This window comes from Camelus dromedarius, chromosome 14, assembly GCF_036321535.1.
Source record: "Camelus dromedarius isolate mCamDro1 chromosome 14, mCamDro1.pat, whole genome shotgun sequence".
In the NCBI taxonomy this organism is placed as follows: Eukaryota; Metazoa; Chordata; class Mammalia; order Artiodactyla; family Camelidae; genus Camelus; species Camelus dromedarius.
In genome coordinates this window covers 15,586,993-15,606,584 of record NC_087449.1, presented here as the reverse complement: position 1 = coordinate 15,606,584, position 19,592 = coordinate 15,586,993, and the positions used below count along the sequence as shown (strand labels likewise).

Here is a 19,592-nt window from a genome sequence, read left to right as displayed (position 1 = left end):
ACAAAGCAAGGAAGAGTAAGGAATTATTAGCTCAGAATTTGGCGCCCAAACCCACTGAAAACTTCTTTTTCTTGTCTGGATCATAAGGAAAACTCATTTTCTGCCGATTCTAGAGATACACTGAAGTCTTAAACCGTAGTGGGTCAGATCCAAATCTGAACCCCAGTCATAACCCCTTTCCTGCTCCATGGATTAGTCTTGCCCCTTTTTTAGCTTTATATGTTAGACTCATAGACACATTTTTACATCTGGCTTCTTTAGTGCAATGTTCTTTTTGTGAATTCATCCACTTAAAATATAGTATTCTGTTCTACAAATACACTTATTTTTCCATTTTACTGTTGATAGATAACTGGGCTATGCCATAGTGTAATATGCTTCTCTGAACATCTTTTACTTGTCTTTTGGTGGTCATACGCATGCACTTCTGTTGGTTATTTATTTAGGAATAGAACGGGAAAATCCCCAAAGGAGGAAACTGACCTCACAATTCTAGGCTCACGTCTCTGGGTTTCCTTCTCCTCCTGATCTTAGCCCCTTATTCCTGCACTGGTATTTTTATTTTTTAGCTGTTTGTGCCTTCAAATAGATTTTTTTTGATGTTTTGTATAGCTCCTCTCAGAACAAAGTTTGATGTGCTATTACCACAAGTGGAACTCTCAAGGCACATCCTCTTTTAATTTATTTGATTAAAAAAATTTTTTTAATTTTAATTTATTTTAATTTTTAAAATTGTCTTATTGAAGTATAGTTGATGAACAGTAATATTATGTAACATACAGGTGAACAATATAAGGATTCACAAGTTTTTAAAGTTATTCTCTATAGTTATGATTTTAACTTGTCAACATCAAGTTTCAGGTTCAATTCCATATAGCAAATAGGATTATATTTTGTTCTGAATTTTCTTGGTTCTGAAGTAACATTTGTTTCTCTCCACTTCTGTATTACTGACACATTTTTGGATATCTCATTGCTAATTTAGTTAGGCATTGCCAAATGTATAGTGGGATTCAATAGCCACTTGATCAATAGATTGAAAACAATAGCAAGTTACCCCGGGGTGGGAGGGAAGAACACTGTCCTGGCTGTAGCTATCAAAACACCTGCATGACAAGTGACAATGAAGCAGTAGCTTTGTTTACACGATGCCAAATATTTAGATTTCGGGAAATTCCTAAATAATCTGCTGGGTTTTCATTCTTATATGAGTCTTTGGCATCACATACAAACCACATGGAAATAGTGTTTCTTCTTAAGAAGTCTTGTGCATAGTTAACGAGGAATGTAGTTGAAAGACTTGGCTGAAGTCCATGCTAATTACATTACTGAGGATGATGAAAAGTTAGCCGAGTATTTGTTTTTAAAGTGCCACTTCTTTTGCTTCATTTTGCCTGCATCCTATTCTCATTACCATCTTTAGGGTAAGGAACTGAAAACTGTTCAGTCTTCGTTACATGTTACCTACTTAGGAGTGTATGTCGGTTAAGAAGCTGGTCCCCGTCCCAATATTCTACTATTTGAACTAGATTGGCCACTTCCTACCCATGCTTACACCTTAGTTCTGGTTCTAAGTCAGGCTATTTGGATAAGGATTATAATAAGCTAATGCCTCTCAGCTAGGAACAGAGGTAATACGTATCTGAGTCACCTGGAAAGACTTTATTAAATATGAATTATTACTCCCATCTCTTTTGTCACTCCCGAGGATGTATCAGAGTCTATACCTCCCATTGCCACTAACCTACTGAGATCTGCTGCTTTAGGAAAATATTGCCTCAATATTGTGATCTTACTTGCTTTTCTCCCCCCCCTAACTATTGCTCTATCTCTCTATACCTGTTCAATTCCATCAGGATCGATAGCTTAACTTTTCATATCCAGTGTCTTTTAACTTTACCTTTTCTTTCTAGAAACTTGATCTCTCAGATATTTGACAGTGCTTGTGAAAATCCAAGTGCCTTGTCTAATTCTCTCAGCCTAAACCAGCGGTTCTCAGACTGCCGTCTGGAGGGCTTATTAAATCACTGCTCCCCGGGTTCCATCCCCACGGGCTCCAGTGCAGTAAGTCTGGGTTAGGGCAGAAACACTGCATTTCTAACAAGTTTCCAGGTGAGACTGATGCTGCTAGTTTAGGTCTCACACTTTGAGAGCACCGAATCCTAACCACTAGACCACCAGGGAGCGTCTGGGCTCACACTTTGAGAACCCTTGGCCTCTGTTGACCCCCTGACTTTGATTCACTCTAGCAAAGTTCAGTTCCCTACAGTTCATCCCCTGTATGACTCTCTTATCTGTGTTTATAGCCCACTGTGCTCCTGCTAACCAAACTCCTGATTCTGACTTGGGTTTTTCCAGGCCCTGAAGAGCAACCAGAGCTCTGTTAACCTAATTTGATTGATTTATTCATTCATTCACTCACATTTATTTATTCATTCATTCACCCCATCATTCATTACATTTTATTTAATGCCTAGTATGTGACATTGTTTATACGTGAGCAAAATACATCTTTTATTATTAATGAAAGTTAGGGTTTAAGAAGGAGAGATCATTGAATAAGCTAATAATGTCAGTACAATAAGTTTTATGATAATAAGCATTGGGTTCTACAAAAACATGCAGAGGAGATCTCACCCTGACTTCACAGGAGCAGAGGAGGCTTTGGGAGAGAGAAGGGGCCTAGGCTGAGCCTTGGGGGAAGAGTTCGAGTTACCCAGTTGATCAGTAAAGTCAAGGCACCCAGAGAGGGTGGGACATATATAAATAACTGGGAAACACTTAAGAATCTCAATGTGGTTGGTCAAAGGGTAATAGATATGAGTCTGAAAAAGAACATGAGACTGAAGAATTAAGCAAGGGCCAAAATGCACAGGATTGTTTAAGCCAAGTAAACTAGTATAGAGCTGTGGGGAGTCACTGAAGGATTTTAAGCAGGTAAGTGATCTGGTCTATGTTAGAATTAGAAAGTGATGAAAAATACTACCCTTAGGGAAATAACCAATGATCTAAGTGAATAATGATGAGAAAATAAACCAAAATAGTGAAAACTGATATGTAGTGAACCAGAGAGATTTTGTTTAAAACTGTTGATGAAATAGCACTTCTACAACTTCATGACATAAAGAAGTGGTAAGGACGATCCCACTGTCTTACGGCAGAACCAGTTGGAACACCAGGAGGGAAAACCGAAGAGGTTAGCTAGACAAAAGAATGAGGGTTAAAGAAGTTTTCATAGGAACGGAAAGAAGGAAACATGATTTCTTATGATCAACTATCGGGTTCCCTATAACCATTTTTGAGTGATGTTAGAATAAACCAGCTGAGGTGGTATTATTCCCTCATGATTTTCAGAAAGTCAGTTGAGTGCTAGTCTGAATTTTTTACATCTGAAAAATGACCTTTTGCTTATATGCGCATCTTCACAGTTAGTTATATTCATTCATTAATTTCTGCTAATTAGTTGCTGCTGTAACAAACAACCACAAATTTAGCAACTTAAAACAATGTAAACATATTACCTCACAGTTCTATAGGTAAAAATCTGGGTTGTTTTGGCTGTTTGTGGGGACAAAAATATCAAGGTGTTGATCAGTCATGCTTTTACTGGGAGACTCTGGGAAGAACCCACTTCCAAGGTCATCCAGGTTGTTGCCTGTGGTTGTAGGACTGAAGTCCCTGTTTACTTGCTGTGTATCAGTTGGGAGCTTCCATTAGCCCCTAGAGACCTCTCCCCAGAACTTGCATGTTGGCCACTACATCTCAGAGCCAGCAAGGTACGTTGAATCCTTCTCATGCTCGGTATCTCTCTGACTTTCTCTTCTGCCTCCAGGCAAGGAAAATTCTGTACTTTTAAGGGCTCAGGTGATTAAATTGAGCCCTCCAAGTTCGTCCAGGATCATATACCTGTTTTGAGGTCTATAACCTTAATTACATCTGGAAAATCCTTTTTGTTGCATATAGTTAACATATGCACAATTAAGGGGATTTAGGGTGTAAACATCTTGGGTAGCTGTTCTGCCTACCGCAATTCCTGTTAGGCCTTTCCATTTATTAAAATAAGCAGAAATCATAGTCCAGTATGATTGACCTATGCCATTTCCCATTTTCATTGTAGCATTTCTCTGCTTCTCCCCTCACTGGCACAAAGAACTTCGAGCAATAAGCCATATCAAGCTAAGTGCTTTAAAATTTCCTTTCTTTCTTTGTTTCTCCTCCTCTTCCATCACTCTGTTAGTCAAAGATAGCATCTTTAGTATCAGTGAAAATGCGTTTCTGTCAGAGCTATCCATAATAAATCAGTGTTGAGCTGAGCTCTTTTTAAGCTAATGAACACACAAGACTAGCATGTGTATTTGAAGACATGATACTTGATGAAAGCCGAAGTTAATGAGATTATCAGTGAAGATTATTTTGTTCATATTTTTGCCATCCCCTCCCAACTGAAAGTCAATATTGCATGACAAATAATTCAGCTATTGATGATGTGGTTAATATACATTAGCAAATCCACCGGGGCTTCTAAACATGCTGTTAATGCAGAACTCCTTGGAAGATGTAATTGTATAATATCCTTTATTGCAGTTATTATGCTACTTTGCCTTCCAGCAGGGATTTCTGCTGTATCAGATCCACAGAAGTGTAATTCTGATACCTAATGTGAAAAGGAAATGTGATGGCAGGTATCAATAAGAAATTAAGTTAGTATTAACTTTTACTAAAATTTTGCTGAGGGAACCATTTTTTTAGGTCTTATGATTAAAGATTTGCATTTTTGCAGTTGGTGCAATCACAGGTTTTATTGTTATTTTGTTTTTCTAGAAGTACCTATTGGAGCAGACTTTAGCTGGATTCTTATGCCTTCTCCTCCAGACATACACACTTTCTTCATTTTGAAATACCTGGATTGTCATGTGTTATTTTCTTTTAGTGTTACAGAAAAGATGGAAGCACAAGCCACAATCCTTGGTGATTTGGAAAAATTCAGTAAGACAAATGATTGTCAGGATAGTTCACCCGCCTTTGTTGCCTTTTTCTAGTTCAGTTTTTTTTTTAATTTGCAGAAAAGAAGAAGAAATTTATTTTCTGTAAGCCTAAATCCTGTGGTGTCAGATGCCAGGGGGATGAAAACTGCTATGCCCAACATGAAAAAAGCACTGCACTCTTAAGTATAGAGAATGTAACATTGCAAGTGGAGATGATGCCTTCTGATACCTGACAACTCTCTGGTCTTGAACCTCTGTCCCCTTTCTGTATTATGAATTATACAGGATGGGACAAAATTCTTAGTTCTCAGCCAGAGACGATGTTGTGGCGTTTGGCTTCTCTAGATCTGCTAGAAGCTAATGTGAGGAGACACCATGTATGATGCCTAAATAAGAATAATAGAACTTCGGCAGCCACCTGCTCCTTCTGTAGGCTCTGCTGGTGTGTGCCCATGCTTATCACCAAGTTTCTTCCCTCTCAGTCACTCATCTTCTTAGATCTCACTCCTGAATGTGGACGACTTTACTCTCTGCTTCAGTCAGTGTCTGTACCACTGCTGCCACCCCTTGGCCAGTGTAATAGCCATCCTTCTTCACAAAATCCCCAGATTTCTAGAAACCCCTCCTCCATCCCTTAAAGAACACGATGTTTTTCTCTCAACCTTGCCACACCTATAACAGCTAGATGTGAGAGCCTCAAACTTCACAACAACCAGTCAGCCCTGCTTCCTACCACAAAGTCCCATAGGTATGTGGGTGGGATTCTGAATGCAAAGCTGATGACAATTTTTCATTGTGAGCAGCCTTTCTTATGAAGTACTGGCCTTAGAAAGGACCTTGGCGATCACCAAAACTCTTTACCTCTGCCACCTAGTAGCTCATGGACAAGATCAGCATTCCATTTTATTCACCCTGGCTTTCTTCTTCCATAAAAACTGAAATTAATATTGCCATTTGCACAGCGTTCCTGTTCCTATGAAGACTGGATGAGGATATGTTTCTGAGGTGCCTTTCACACTGCCAGGTGTGTAGCAGACATATGACAAATATTAGTCTCCCTTCTTTCTTGCTCTTGTCAGGTTCACATTCTTCTTTTCCCAGTCATTCCTTCTCTCTGGGCCATCTCCATGTACGTGACACATCTTATCCTCCCACAAACCAAGTTCATGAAAGAGAGACACCCTAACTCTGTGTTCCCTGTTAATCAGGTTAACTCAGGTTAGTCACAGGTCGTAAGCATAGAATGTTAAATCCTTCTTTATTTAGTGTGTCTTGGTAAACAGATCAAAAGTCCCTGCTTCAAATCCAAATGCAACATGGTATTGTATTTTTTAAGTCCTTCAGACTAAGGTTACAGTTTGACATTCAACTTGACGGTTTCATAACGCAAATCTGTATAAGATATTTGCGGTATTATACTTTTTGTAGAAAACCTGTTTCAACTCATCACACATACCCCTTAATTAGAAAAATCTTTCTCTTCCTTACATGTACTTGTAGAAAGATGACACTGATCTAATGCCTCCATATAGCCAGAAGAACAAAGGCTCTTCTTAGCACCAGAATTAGCTGCTACTCCATCAAATAGAATTGCATTGGCACAGCACTTCGCAATTTATAAATACTTTACTCATCTGACCTTCTCAACAACCTGTAAGATAGAAAAGACCCTTTTATCACCAATTTGCATTTGCAGTGAGGAAATTGAGGCTAAGTAAGGTTATGTTGCTTGCCCAAGGTCATGTAATTAGGAATTCCAGGTGTCAGTGTTCAAACCCCTAGTTTGACTAAGGATAAAACCTGAGATCCTCACTGTTATGACAAAGAGTCACCCCAATCTCCTTACTCAGTGTGCAGTGTGTTTTGCTCTAATTCATGTTGCCCTTTATATTTGGAGGGGGTTTTAAGGCATGAAATATGATGAAGAGTTGTTTATTGCTTTGATTTTGCTTGAAGCTCTATGCGTAACACCTTGAACATATCCTGCAATATATATATAAACTATTTTATTTCCTATTTCTGACTGTATTTGTATATAGCTTAAGTTTAAATGTAAATCATGTAGAGATTTTTTAAGTAATTTTTAAAATTATTTTTTTTATTACTGGCACTTGGATAGTATAGGAGCTTTACTGAGAAGGTCATTGAGTGAAGGTGTACCAACCTCCCAGCTGATTCAGTGGTTATTCCTAGACATTCTAAGAAACACAGTTTCTACAGAAATACCTTAACCCCTGACTTCTGCTAAAGATGCCCAGGCAAAAAGTTGTCTGAGCAGAAGTAATTTAAAGCACACATTAAAAAAAAAAAAACAACTTTGTTTTAAAATAATCCTTGACTGACGAATATAGTAATGGGATTCTATATGATGAATTAATTCTGATAAAATATATTAGAGGACCCAGGCTCCTAATCACATCAGTGAAGGCAGTTTCTACTCTTTAATTGTATATTCCCATTTATAGAATCTTGCCTTAAAATATATAATTAAAGTGACTATTAACTTCTAATTCCATTATTTAAAAATTGTATAGCTTAAGACTCCCTAGAGAGGCTATATTAATTTCCCCCAAATCACACAGCAAGTTAATGGTAAATGGAGATTAAAACTCTGCCTAACTCTGACTATTAATCCTAGTTCTCTTTCCACTACTCTAGTCTCCCTCAATAGTTGAATCTCCAAAATTTTGTGAGGTCCCTTGTATCCCTTAAGAAACAGAAAAGTATACTTAATTTCTAACAGAATAAGAAATTTCTATTTTTATCTGCATTTCACCATTGACCTCCAGTTATACTGCTGTTCTTTCATCAACCTGGTTTCAGACCTTGTCCTGTATTTCTCCTAAGGCTCACCAGCTATAAAATCAAGCCATGAAAGGCCAGACATAAACTTGACATCTAAGAGGAGAATGGAAAAAAAAAAAAAGAAATCTAGTATTCCTTCCAAGATACAATAGTATAATAGCCAAGATGATGAGATAACTGTCAAAAGCCAATAGGGATCTTGAATTGAGATTTATTCTTTGAAGTCCTAACTATGCTCTTAGGGTGCTCTCAAAATCACTAGTGTCTTATGAGTGATCACAGCCTGAGACTGGCTTTGAATGATCTCAGTAAGAGTTTCAAACAGACTGATTTCTTTCAGTGCTCACTCATGTCCTGTGGCGATTAAGAGATCGTTGAAAAGAAAAGGTTTCTCTCCTTGACAAATGGTGGGTTATTGTGGAAGGAACTTTTTTTTTTTTTTTTTTTTTTGGTCTTTATGTAGTTGTACCTTAGAGCATACATTGCATGCTAAGTTTCAGGGATGGAAAATACTAATGGCCTTCCACGCTTCAACTTTATAACATAAAATTGAAGTTTCTGGCAAAATGCATAGCATCACTAACTCTATCAGCTCCTAGGTTTTTTATGATATCTATATACCGTAGGTTTTTATATTTGAAGATTTCTCAATGAAGGATAATAGCATGACCGTTCCATTAAATAATAAGCGTGGCTGTAAGGCCCCAGAACAGGTAAGGTTCTATTTAAATGCTAATTATCATCATTATAAACCATTTGGGATGCAACTAAGTGTGGACACCCTGAGATAAAAACTTTTTATCTAAAAAAGACGATAACCGTGAGTAAAACTCGCTGGCTCTTGTAGGAATCAACCCGAGACAACCCTCAATTAGAAATTCTCTTAGTACAAATGCCGCAAATAGAAGTCTAATGAGTATGTCAGCTAGACAGCAAACATCATGGTGTGCACTGAAGGAAAACCTCCCCTCACCCCACACACACATATGCACGCACCTCTTGTCCAGAAATAATGGCTTTGAAGAACTCTGACGGAAGCCTGAAATTCTGCCAACACATCTATTCACTAAACCTTTCTTGATTGCCTATTATGCTTCTTGCACTGAGGGAATAGAAAAATGAATATGAAACAATCACTGCTCTCAAGAAGATAGTAGAATAGGTAGAGAAAGGACATTCAAAAGAAAGAAGAATATAAGGGATACAGATAAAGTAGGAAGCTGTTAACATCTGACTGTTGGAAGAGTGGGCATGGGGGAAGAATTAATACTGAAAGTGTGTTTGAATCTGCCCTTGAAGGATGGGCAGGATTTGGACACATAGAAGCATGGAGAATGGTCATTTCAGGTTCAGAGAAATTAGAGAACTGTTTCCTGTTAATGTCCAAATGCCTCTTGAGTGTGTTCCTATCAGTTGATGGCAGGTGGCTAAGATTAATTTACTAGATTAAACAGTACGACAGGTAGATGAGCCAAGGAGGGATGGTAACTTCTACATCTTTCTCTCTTCAAGTTTCTGCCTGGGAGAATATTTTTTTAATGTTCACATTTTTCCTGTCTTTATAGAATTAGCAAACAGCAGACAAACAAGCTCATTGATTCCACTTTTCCTTTCGGTTTTCACAGTAGGTCTCTCCCCATCACAGGCAAGCTTCTGACAAAAGTTGGAGATGCTGAGCCATTTCTATTTCTTCTCCCATTCCCTATGTTACACTCATTAATCTGAATTTCTACCTTGATTATCCCATTGCAGTGTTTTTTTTTCCAAAACCTTGACTTTAGTTTTGATCTCAGATTTTTATCTTTGGTACAAACCTCCGAGCTCAAGACCTAAATATCCAACTACATGTTTGACCTCCTCACTTGGATAACTAAAAGGACCCTCCAGCCCAAAGTATCCAGCACCAAACCTGTGATCACAGCATTGTTCTTAGCCAATTTTTTTTTTCAGAAATGGTACCACTGTTTACCCATGTGCACATACCAGAAACTATTGTCATCCCGCAGAATTCCTTCTCTTTACTCCCATATCCAATCATACAAGTCCTTTGACTTTAACTCGCAGCTTCCAGATGCACTTGCTGTCCTCTATCACATTGCCATCCTCTTTGTTTTAGCTACTAATATCTCTCCCTTAGTGGCTGAAATAGGCTCTGAACAGGCCTTCCCAAACTTTATCTTCCTCCCATCTAATCAGTTCTCTACTTTGTGTCTGGGCTATTGCAGAATATATAATCAATTCTATTACTCATGGGATATTGTTATATTAATCCCACTACACTCCAATGAATCATGCCTCCTGGGTATCCATATCCCTGTGTGGTCTGTTCTTACCCCAGTTCAAAGCTTGGACAAGTGACTGGGTTTGGCCAAAAGGGAATCCGGAAGCATGACACAAGCAGAAGTTTGATATGTACTTACTCCTTGAGACTTGCCCTCTGGAACACTGCCGTTACTGTGTGAAGAAACACATAATTATTGTTGAGATTATTGAGCTAATCTCAGTAGCTCAGGCTGGCTTGTTCCAGCCCACCTTATCAGAGTCATAAACCCCACCGCCCTTTACAGACCCTAAACTTCTTACCTCATCTACAGCCAATCAGAGACTTGTACACAAGCCGATCAGGCACCTTGTGACCCGACCTTATAAAAGACCCCAACAACCAGCCCTCAGTGCTCACACAGGCACCTCTCGTCATTGGGGCCTTCTGTAAACTGTGCTGGGAATAGGGCAGAGGAGGTGGATGCAGCCAGTGTGGGAGGTACTCAAGATTCCTACTAAATACTGTCTCACCTTGATTCAATAATAACAGGCCACATAATTTTGTACTCTTGGTCACATTCAGTCTCAATTCCCTGTTACCCAAATATATAGGCCATGAGTTCTGAGTGGGCCAGGTAAAGAACTGTAAGCAACTCAGGAAAAGACAGTCATTATGGCTAGAAAAACAATTTAATGCAAATGTTACAACAGTGATGTCCAATTAACAATGCCACCTTGATTAATCGGCTAGTCACTTAACCCATTCATTCATTCATCTGTTTATTCTTTCACTTGTATAGTAACCATCTAATTAAACATTAAATGTTTGCCATATGTCAGGCATTGTAGGAGCAGAGAAAAGAGTAAGACAGACTCTTCTAAAAAGCATTAAATAACAAGTAGATAGGCATTTTGGTTACATTCATAACTGTGTTAGATCCAGAGGAAAGTCCTAGATCTTTGTATAAAGCAGGCACTAGAAGATGTGATTAGTTTGACTTTTCTAGCCTCTTCCCAATATAACATCATACATTTCACTACATACACTATATTTAATACTTGATCCTAAACAATTCCAGGCTATATTAAGAAAGCCATAGTAGTTTCTAAAATAGTGGTAATCAATTATAAAGGAGTGGTCACAGGAGAGTCACATATATTTCCTAAACTTCAAGAGTATTTTAAGGTCTGACTTGTTGATGTTCAGGAAATTAACTGATCTCCTCTGATGAAATATCTTTCATGCAAACTATACATGTTTTACACCTTTAATGTAATTTACACATTTAATGTAATTTTAAAAATTCAACTTTCATGGAAGTTAATTGGAAGCCCTTTAAGCTCTGTATGAAGAACACTGAGAGCTCTGCCCAATTTGAATGCAAGGAAGTACCAAAAAATACGTCTATAGTAGGGTACTACATTACACTTGGCTTTTTAGTATGCATCCAAATAATTTTACTTTTTAGTGTTATTTCCTAAAAATGCTCAAGATGTCCTTCAAAGAGAATAGAAAAAGAATGTGTAAAGCTGGAGCAGTGTATAAATTACAGTGAAATCAGTTGCAGTCAGTTCTTTCAGCTGCATGATGGCAGGGCACTTAAAGTTAATATATTTACTTGCATTTAGAACGTTTTAAGATACATATTATCTGTTGGATTGCATATCCTTTTCAATGGCGATTTGCTGTGTGGTAGAATAGGAGCATTCTGCAAGTTTTAGTTTCATCAAAATCTACTGTAAAAATGTTGAATTAGTGGATCATTGAGTGCATCAAGAGTAACGACTTTATAATTGAGCTGTTGTGTTTATTATTATTGTACTTGTAGCATCTGAATTGACTACGTATTAAAAGTCCTTTGAAGTTTTAACTTGAAAAAGTTCCAGCCACACACAACAATTAATGCTGGTTATCTTACAACTTTGATTATATAGTACCAAATGTATTGTGCCTTTTCTCCAAAATTTACCTTTTGACATTATGATGTAAGAATCTAATAGCAGTTCATTTTAAAGAATAAAATATGCATGGAGTTTTGCATGAAGAAATTATCACAACGAATGAGACATAATGGCCATTTGGTCTAGCACACGAATCTTAGCCCTTCTTCCAGTCGTACCTCAGATTGTTATTCTGCTCATGATCTTACGTGCAGTAATGGGCTGAGAATTCTTGAATGATGTTAAGTACATTTTACATTGTTCTGCTACTATTACCATTCCACAGAGCTCATTTTTAAATATCTGTCTATAGAAATTAAATTTAGTTTAAAAAATACTGATTGCTTGTTATAGGGCAAATACTATGTTAGTGTAAAGGAGCTAAGCTGAATAATACATTTATTGTGTCACCATGGAACTTAAAGTCTTATAAGGAAGACAAACAAGCAAGTCAAGAAGTGCAAAAGGCATCTAACCAATCTGGAAATTCTGTCAACTCTCCCTTGAACCCACGGTCAGAACTGGCCATTGCTCACTCTGTGCACCGCTAGCATCCTGATCCCAACTGCTCTTATGCCTCACTTGGACTATCAGAGTAAATCTCTAATTCATCTTCCTCTTTCCATTCTTGGTCCCCTCAACTCTTCATTCTATTTTCAACAGAGCAAAAAAAAGGCATTTTTTTAAAAGCCAGATCATGTCACTTCTATTCTCAGAATGTTCTAGTGGCTCCCCAGATCACTTGCAATAAAAGTCAAAATGCAGTGGGCTAAAAGGCCCATCCTCTGATCCCTGCTAATGCTCTGACATGAACTCTTAATGCTCTCGTCCTGGTTTACTCCATTCCAGTCACAATGACCTTACTGTTCCTTGAACACTCCAACCATGCTCACCTTCAGCCCTTTGCACTTGCTGCTTCATTTTCCCAAAACATTCTCCTCCCCCTCTCCCCCACCATCCCCGTGGGATCATCCTCACTTCCATTCACACTCAAATCTCACCTCACCTGTGAGGCCTTCCCTGACCATCCTAGTCAAGTAGCAACTCCTGCCCCTTGCAGCTCTCCTGCTTTCCTTACCCTGCTGTGTTTTTCTACACATCCTTCCTCACTCTTTTATTTGTTTAAAAAATGATTTGTTTAAATGTTAACTTACTTGTCCTCCTTACATAAGTTTATGAGTGTAGGAATTTATCTGTTTTGTTCACTGCTAAACGATTGCTTGATACAAAGTCTGTTTTTGCTGGCTTTTTTATCTAATAAATCTTTCCTTACTTTAAAAAAATCTTTTTGTAAAAATCTTTGTCTTTTAATATTGGTCTTAAATACAGTCACATTTATTGTCATAATTATTATTAGGTTTTACTACTTTCTAGTTTTATACTTTTTTTTCCACTTTACTGATGTCTTTTTTTACATTTCTTTGCTACATAAATATCTTTATGTCTTTTGTGTACAGACCAAACTTCCTTTATTTTTCTTTTCCCCAGAGATTTGAACAATATACACCCTGTTCTTGGTTCTAGGTTGCGGTTTTCTTTACATTTTTACAAACCACTGTTGAACCTTTTTTCTCTGTTTATTATGAGGTAGGTGGAAGTCCTAGCTCTTGGCCAAGGACTTGGTGTGCAGCCATTTCTGGCTTTCCTTTCAGGAGAGACCGTACTTTGGTTGGCTTGAAGAGTTCTGTATGTAGAAGGAGAACAAAGAATCATCTGTGTGGAAAGAGGAGATGCATAGATCTCAGTCTGGTCCCAGACTCCTTCAAGCCTCAGTTCTAAAATCTTTGGCAGAAGGAGCTCTACATCAGAGTAGCAGTTACTCTTTTCACAGCAGCCTGCCCGATTCTCAAACGTCCAAATATGGCACGTATCTGGGGAGAGGGAATTTTTCCCAATTTGACAGGAAGTGCAGTGCAGCATTGGATTTCAAAGACCAGAGGAATTCAAAGAGCTGGGTCTGTTTTTCACTGCAAGATGTGCAGCAACCTCTGGTGATAATCACCTTGGATGTCATGGTGGGTCCTACCAAATGAGACGGTGGCACGGCGCCATGGAAGGGCTGCGCTAATGATAAAGCATGATGAGCAGAGCTGGAGCAGCAGGGGCCGCTGAACTGGTGTGGGGCAACTGAAAAGAAGTATTTGTTAGCACGTACGACACAGTGCTGAGCACCCTAGGAATTATCAACGTAGACTCTTCCAGGAGATAAAGATCTTAAATTAGTAGGTGTGGTTGTGGAAAGAGAGCTTAGATAGTTAAATCCGATAACCATATTAGAACATTGGACTCCCCTAATTGAAAGCAAGCACTTGAATGTGCTTTTATTTTTCCACTCCATATTTTCTAATATAATTTGAAATGAGATACATGGATTTTTATTAATACCCTTTCATATTTTTATTAAATATCTTGTCTTCCAAGAAACATTTTAACTCTTGCAATTTAATTTTGTTGCATTTACCACTCACATTTGAAAAGAAAACAAAAAACTACCTATTTGACTGGTAGCAATGTTCTCTGGAGTTCTGTTACGCTACAATTTCTCCATTTCTGTCTTTTTCTTTGCTGTTCACTTCTTCTAGAGCATACCTTTGTGTAAGACCCCATGATGTGTGTATTAATTTGAGCCTTTGAATATCTGATAATTCCCTCCCAGTACTTTTCGATACTAATAAAGGTTTGGCTAGGTTGTCTCTACCTTTTTGAACTCCAGGAGCTTATAGCTAACTGCCTACTAGTTATCGCCACTTGAACATTTAAAAGAGATCTCAGAATACATCAGATAATGCAATTGTGTCAGCATGAAATTCCAGGGTCGTAAAATGGCACTGTGGTTATGTAGGAGAATATTTCTGTTCTTAGGAGATACATAATGAAGCATCAGATGTTACAGCAACTATGAGAACGTGCCACTCAGATCTTCTACTGTGGGGAGCGAAGCTGACTATTCCAGCTGCGGCTCTTCCTGATCCACCCCCTGTTCAAGCCAAGAACACACTCCCTGTAGGCTTCTCCCACCCCTGACTGTGCACAGTCGCGGTGTTAATGCCAGCCCTTTTCTGCGAGGGGTGGACTCTTTAACAGGCAGCTTTGGCTCGAGGACTTTTCATGGGCTGGCTGAATCTTTCTTAGAACTGTGCTCGCTTCTGAGTTACTCCCCGATCCTCCATCCTTCTTCTTTTTCGCAGGAGTCTTAGGTCTCACCCTGCTTTACCTGGCTTCTTGCTCCTTCCACTTTTATCTGTCAAAGGTTTCATATAGATAGATGATATAGTTATAGGTATAGAAATAGAGAGGTGGAGGATGGAGAGAAAGGGAGGGAAAGGGAGAGGGAGGGAGTAAAGGAAAAAGACTAAATCTCTCAACACATTAACAACTGGAAAGCCTAGCCGAATATTAAGTGGGGGTTCATTGCACAATTCTTGTGAAGATTTGAAATATTCTTTAAGTAAAAATTCGGTAAAAAATAAAAGACTACTAAAAAAGATATCTTAAGTTCAACATATTTGTTGAAGAGACAACTGTTGGTCTATTTCAATATCTACTCTCTCCATTCTTCTCAGTGCAGATCCTTGATTTTATTTGGGGCACAACGCATCAGCTCAGACTTTCATTTCAATTAAACTGTCATCTAATCTCTACATTCTAGCCATTGAAATGCACATGTATGGTATGTGGGGCTTATGGGCAGTCTTCCTGAAAGGCACCAGGTGCTCCGTCTTTCTCCTCCTTCTTCACGGCTTCCTGAACTGTGTACAGGATGACTGGGGCTCAAGCAGGCATCTTAGACCATGAGGCAACACATCAGAGGGGGCAAAGCAGCAAGACGTGTCTGCAGTCAGCACAAGAGCCCTAGGTCTTCTACCTCCAGGATTCTTTAACAACAGAGGAAATCAGACTCCTATCTAGGTAAAGATGTTGTTATTTGTTGTTTTTATTTAGACAGCTAATTTAAACGAATCTAACACCCCAAACTGAAGACTTGATTTCCATCCCTCCACCCAAATCAACATTCTCCCTAGTCCATTCTTCTAGATGCTTAGGGGGAAAAAAACTTATAAAACTTATAAAAATCTGTATTTATTTTCTTTTTACTGAAGTATAATTGATTTACAGTATTGTGTTACTTCAGGTGTACAACATAGTAATTCAATATTTTTACAGAGTATACTCTATTTAAAGTGATAACAAAATAATGACTACATTTCCCTGGGCTGTACAATATGTCCTTATTGCTTTTTTATTTTATACACAGTAGTTAGTATTTTTTAAACCCTTACTCCAACCTTTTCCCTCCCCCTTTCTCTCTCCCTGCTGGTAACCACGAGTTTGTTCTCTATATTTGTCTCTGTTTCTATTTTGTTATATAAATTCATTAGTTTTATTTTTTAGATTCCACATATTAGTGATAACATACAGTATTTGTCTTTCTTAGTCTGAGTTATTTCAGTAGCATAATATTGTCTAGGTCCATCTGTGTTGTAGCTAATGGCAGAATTTCATTCTTTTTTATGACTGAGTAATATTCCTGTGTGTGTGTGTGTGTGTGTGTGTGTGTGTGTGTGTGTGTGTGTGTTGCGTCTAGTATGGTTTTCACTTCAGTTACTGTATCCATCAGTTCTGACTGGCTCTTTTTTATATTTCCCAGTTCCTCATTAAATTCTCATTGTATTTATCTCTCCTTTTCTCTAATTCAGTTAGCATTCCTATTAGTGATGCTTTGAATTCTTTGTCTGGTAAATTGTTTATTCCTGTTTCATTAGTTGTTTTTTCAAGGGTTTTCTCTTGCTCTCTTTATTGAGGCAAATTTCTCTGTCTTCCTATTTTCCTTAACCTTATCTCTATGAAATTAGGTGAAACAGTTATCTCTTGTGGTCTTGAAGGGATGTCCTTATGAGAGAGCAACCCTTATATTTAAAGGCGTAAAACCGCAAGTAAACATTTGCTAGATGTTTTCTATGGTTAAATTTATACACTTAAACACTGCTGTTTGAAAATAAGCATTTTAGACTTCACACGTTCCAGCCTATGCATCTAATTGCTCAAACAAAAGGAGGAAAAGAACAATAAAGGATTCTAGCAAGACTGCCAGAGGCAGGTGCTGGGATTTGCTTCCATGAAATGTCTTCCTTGACTGTCACTTTACCTTTGAGGACAGGCACAGGGCTTGAGGAATACTTCAAAGAAGTTTTCTAGCCAGCTATGTTTTGCCAAGCTGTCGTAGCTTTCTCAGAGCTTTCAAAATTATCAAATACCAACACATATCTCCAACACTATTACTTTATCAGCAAAGGACACTGCAAGCAGCATCGCAACTTTCCAAATTCTTTATCATGTCATGGAGCAGCTGCAGTCAAACTGCAACGCCTCTACTCAGGCTATAACAAGGCAACGTTGGCATTAAGATGTAATGATCCGCAGATCCCACTGTTAGCAATAGCTGTAATAAGTGTCAGAGGAAACGTTATCATGTGGGAACTCTTTCAAGCCAGGAATATGATGCTTACCAATCTTTGAAAGTAATTGTTTGGCTTCAAGTTTGAAACGGGTGAAAAAATGGTTTGTACTTACTTGTACGGTCCATAATTTTAGTTAGCTTTGCTCTTTTTCTTGTCTTGAATATATTTTACCTCCATCCATAGGCATAATCAGTTACCTATTAGCTTCTAAAAGGGAGGAGAGATTACTAGGCTTTGCCTAAGAGTTCCTGTGAAGTTTAAAGGCTCTTTCTGTATTTGACAACCCCCAAACACTGCCAGCATGATCTACTGAATGTCAAATGTGCAGAAAAAACAAAACCTTCACCAACTTCTAATCTTTGAAGATGCAGAGACATAAAAAGGAAGACTCATGCTTTCAGGGGCATACAGCTGAATGAAGGGTGCAGAAATACACATAAATGATGAGTGGTTACATTTATATAGTGTTTTGCACATTACTAAAGTCATACAGATTTATTTTTATCCTTAACCAGAACCAGACAAGATAGCTCTTAAAGATAAGAGAATTTCAGCTAACATAAATAATTTGAATATATATATATTTTAAAAGACTCTTTATTGGGAGAGCTGGACTAGAGACAGAAGTCTTATTTCTCTAAATCCTGTGTTATTTCTACTACACTATAGTGGTAAGAGTTTAAACTAGAAAGAGAGATGACTGTATAATGAGGAAATTGGTAGAGACATCACCAGGAGAGGTGACTTGGTATGATGATGATGGATAAGAGGACTGACATCGCCTGAAAAGCTGGCGGGAATAAAGACACAAGTCATGTCACAGAGATGGGACCTGCCGGGCCTCCTCGGGCCTGCTCTCTAGATTCCCACTCACCGTGAGCACTCTCGCACACAACGTCATCCTGATCAACAAGCTCTCTATTTGACAACCTCTGAAAACTCCTTTCCCAGTTGAGCAAAGTCTGAAAAACCAAGAGTAACATGCAAGTCAGGGAAAAAAACAATTGACCAGGATTGTTTTGCTTTTTAATTTATTCAGGGCAATAGGTTCTCCTTAGGACCTCCCTTTCCTCAGAAAGAGTTTTCTAAATTTGGGGGTTAAATCAACCCTTTTGAGATATGTATTCAGTTGTAATATTTGGAACCATAATGTGTTAGTTACCACACCTTTTAGAAGACCTAATGCTCTAAGGTTATTTGTTCTTTTGCTCACTATTTTAAATTGTTCACACTCTCATTCACATGTCAGAAAGTGAGGATATATGGATTTTTTCTTTTATTCTATGAAGAATGTATCATGTGTTTGTGTTATCATTTTTGGTCTCTTTTATGAGAAACCAACTAATTAATTCTCTGATGTTGGCATCTAATTTCCTTTATTTAGTTTTTTATTGAGAAAATACTATGTGTCAGATTTATGTTACATGAATTTTTTCAAAATTATTATTTCGTGTAATCTTTATTTAAAAAAAAAATCCACACACCTCACAATCCTAAAGGAGAGAAACTTGAAGTTTAGTAAATTAATTTCTTCCCCAGAAGTCACTCAGTTGACTAAATGGAGCTGATATTTGAACCCAACTGCTCTGACTCCCATCCTTTACTCATTCCATGTTCCATAAACAATTCTCTAACCAACCCTCAAGGGCCTGGGTCTGGGGCCACTCGGACTCATTCTGTCCTCTAGAGATCAGACACTCAGACTGATGTCTGCATTTGTTTTCTTGACCACACAGGGTGTGTGGGGAATGTTTATAAGATCGTTGTTTCCATCAACATTAAGTTAAATAGAAGAGCGATACACAAATCAAAACCGAAGACAAAAACAAAAAACAAACAACCAAAAAGAAAAAAAAAAAACAAAAAACACTAAATACTTTAGGAACAAAATGTTCTGCAGTGCTGAGTAAGTGCGGAATACAAAGTATCCACAACGTGCTGGATAGCTTGTAGACATTTTTAGAATAGTAATCACTTGTCACGTCCATGCTACATGCAGGTCTGGGTAGATGTTAGTAAACTTGAATAAAATCACTGGGTATCTTTTGGCTTTGTTTCAGCTGGCAGATTCATCAGTAACCAGTCACATAAGGCCAACATCATGAAATATGCATGTTGTTGAACTCTTTAGTCACATAAG

At 38.0% G+C, this 19,592-nt stretch overlaps 1 protein-coding gene and 1 long non-coding RNA gene across 2 annotated transcripts in view; both read left to right on the top strand.

The window, feature by feature from the left end:
- TNNI3K (TNNI3 interacting kinase) overlaps positions 1-19,592 on the top strand; it is a 258,488-nt gene that overhangs the window by 130,243 nt on the left and 108,653 nt on the right. The gene's annotated exons all lie outside the window — the stretch shown is intronic.
- Positions 4,509-15,988, top strand: LOC116156927 (uncharacterized). Its single transcript, XR_004140881.2, has 3 exons — positions 4,509-6,009; positions 15,643-15,663; positions 15,753-15,988. It is a non-coding gene; the product is annotated as an uncharacterized LOC116156927 (long non-coding RNA).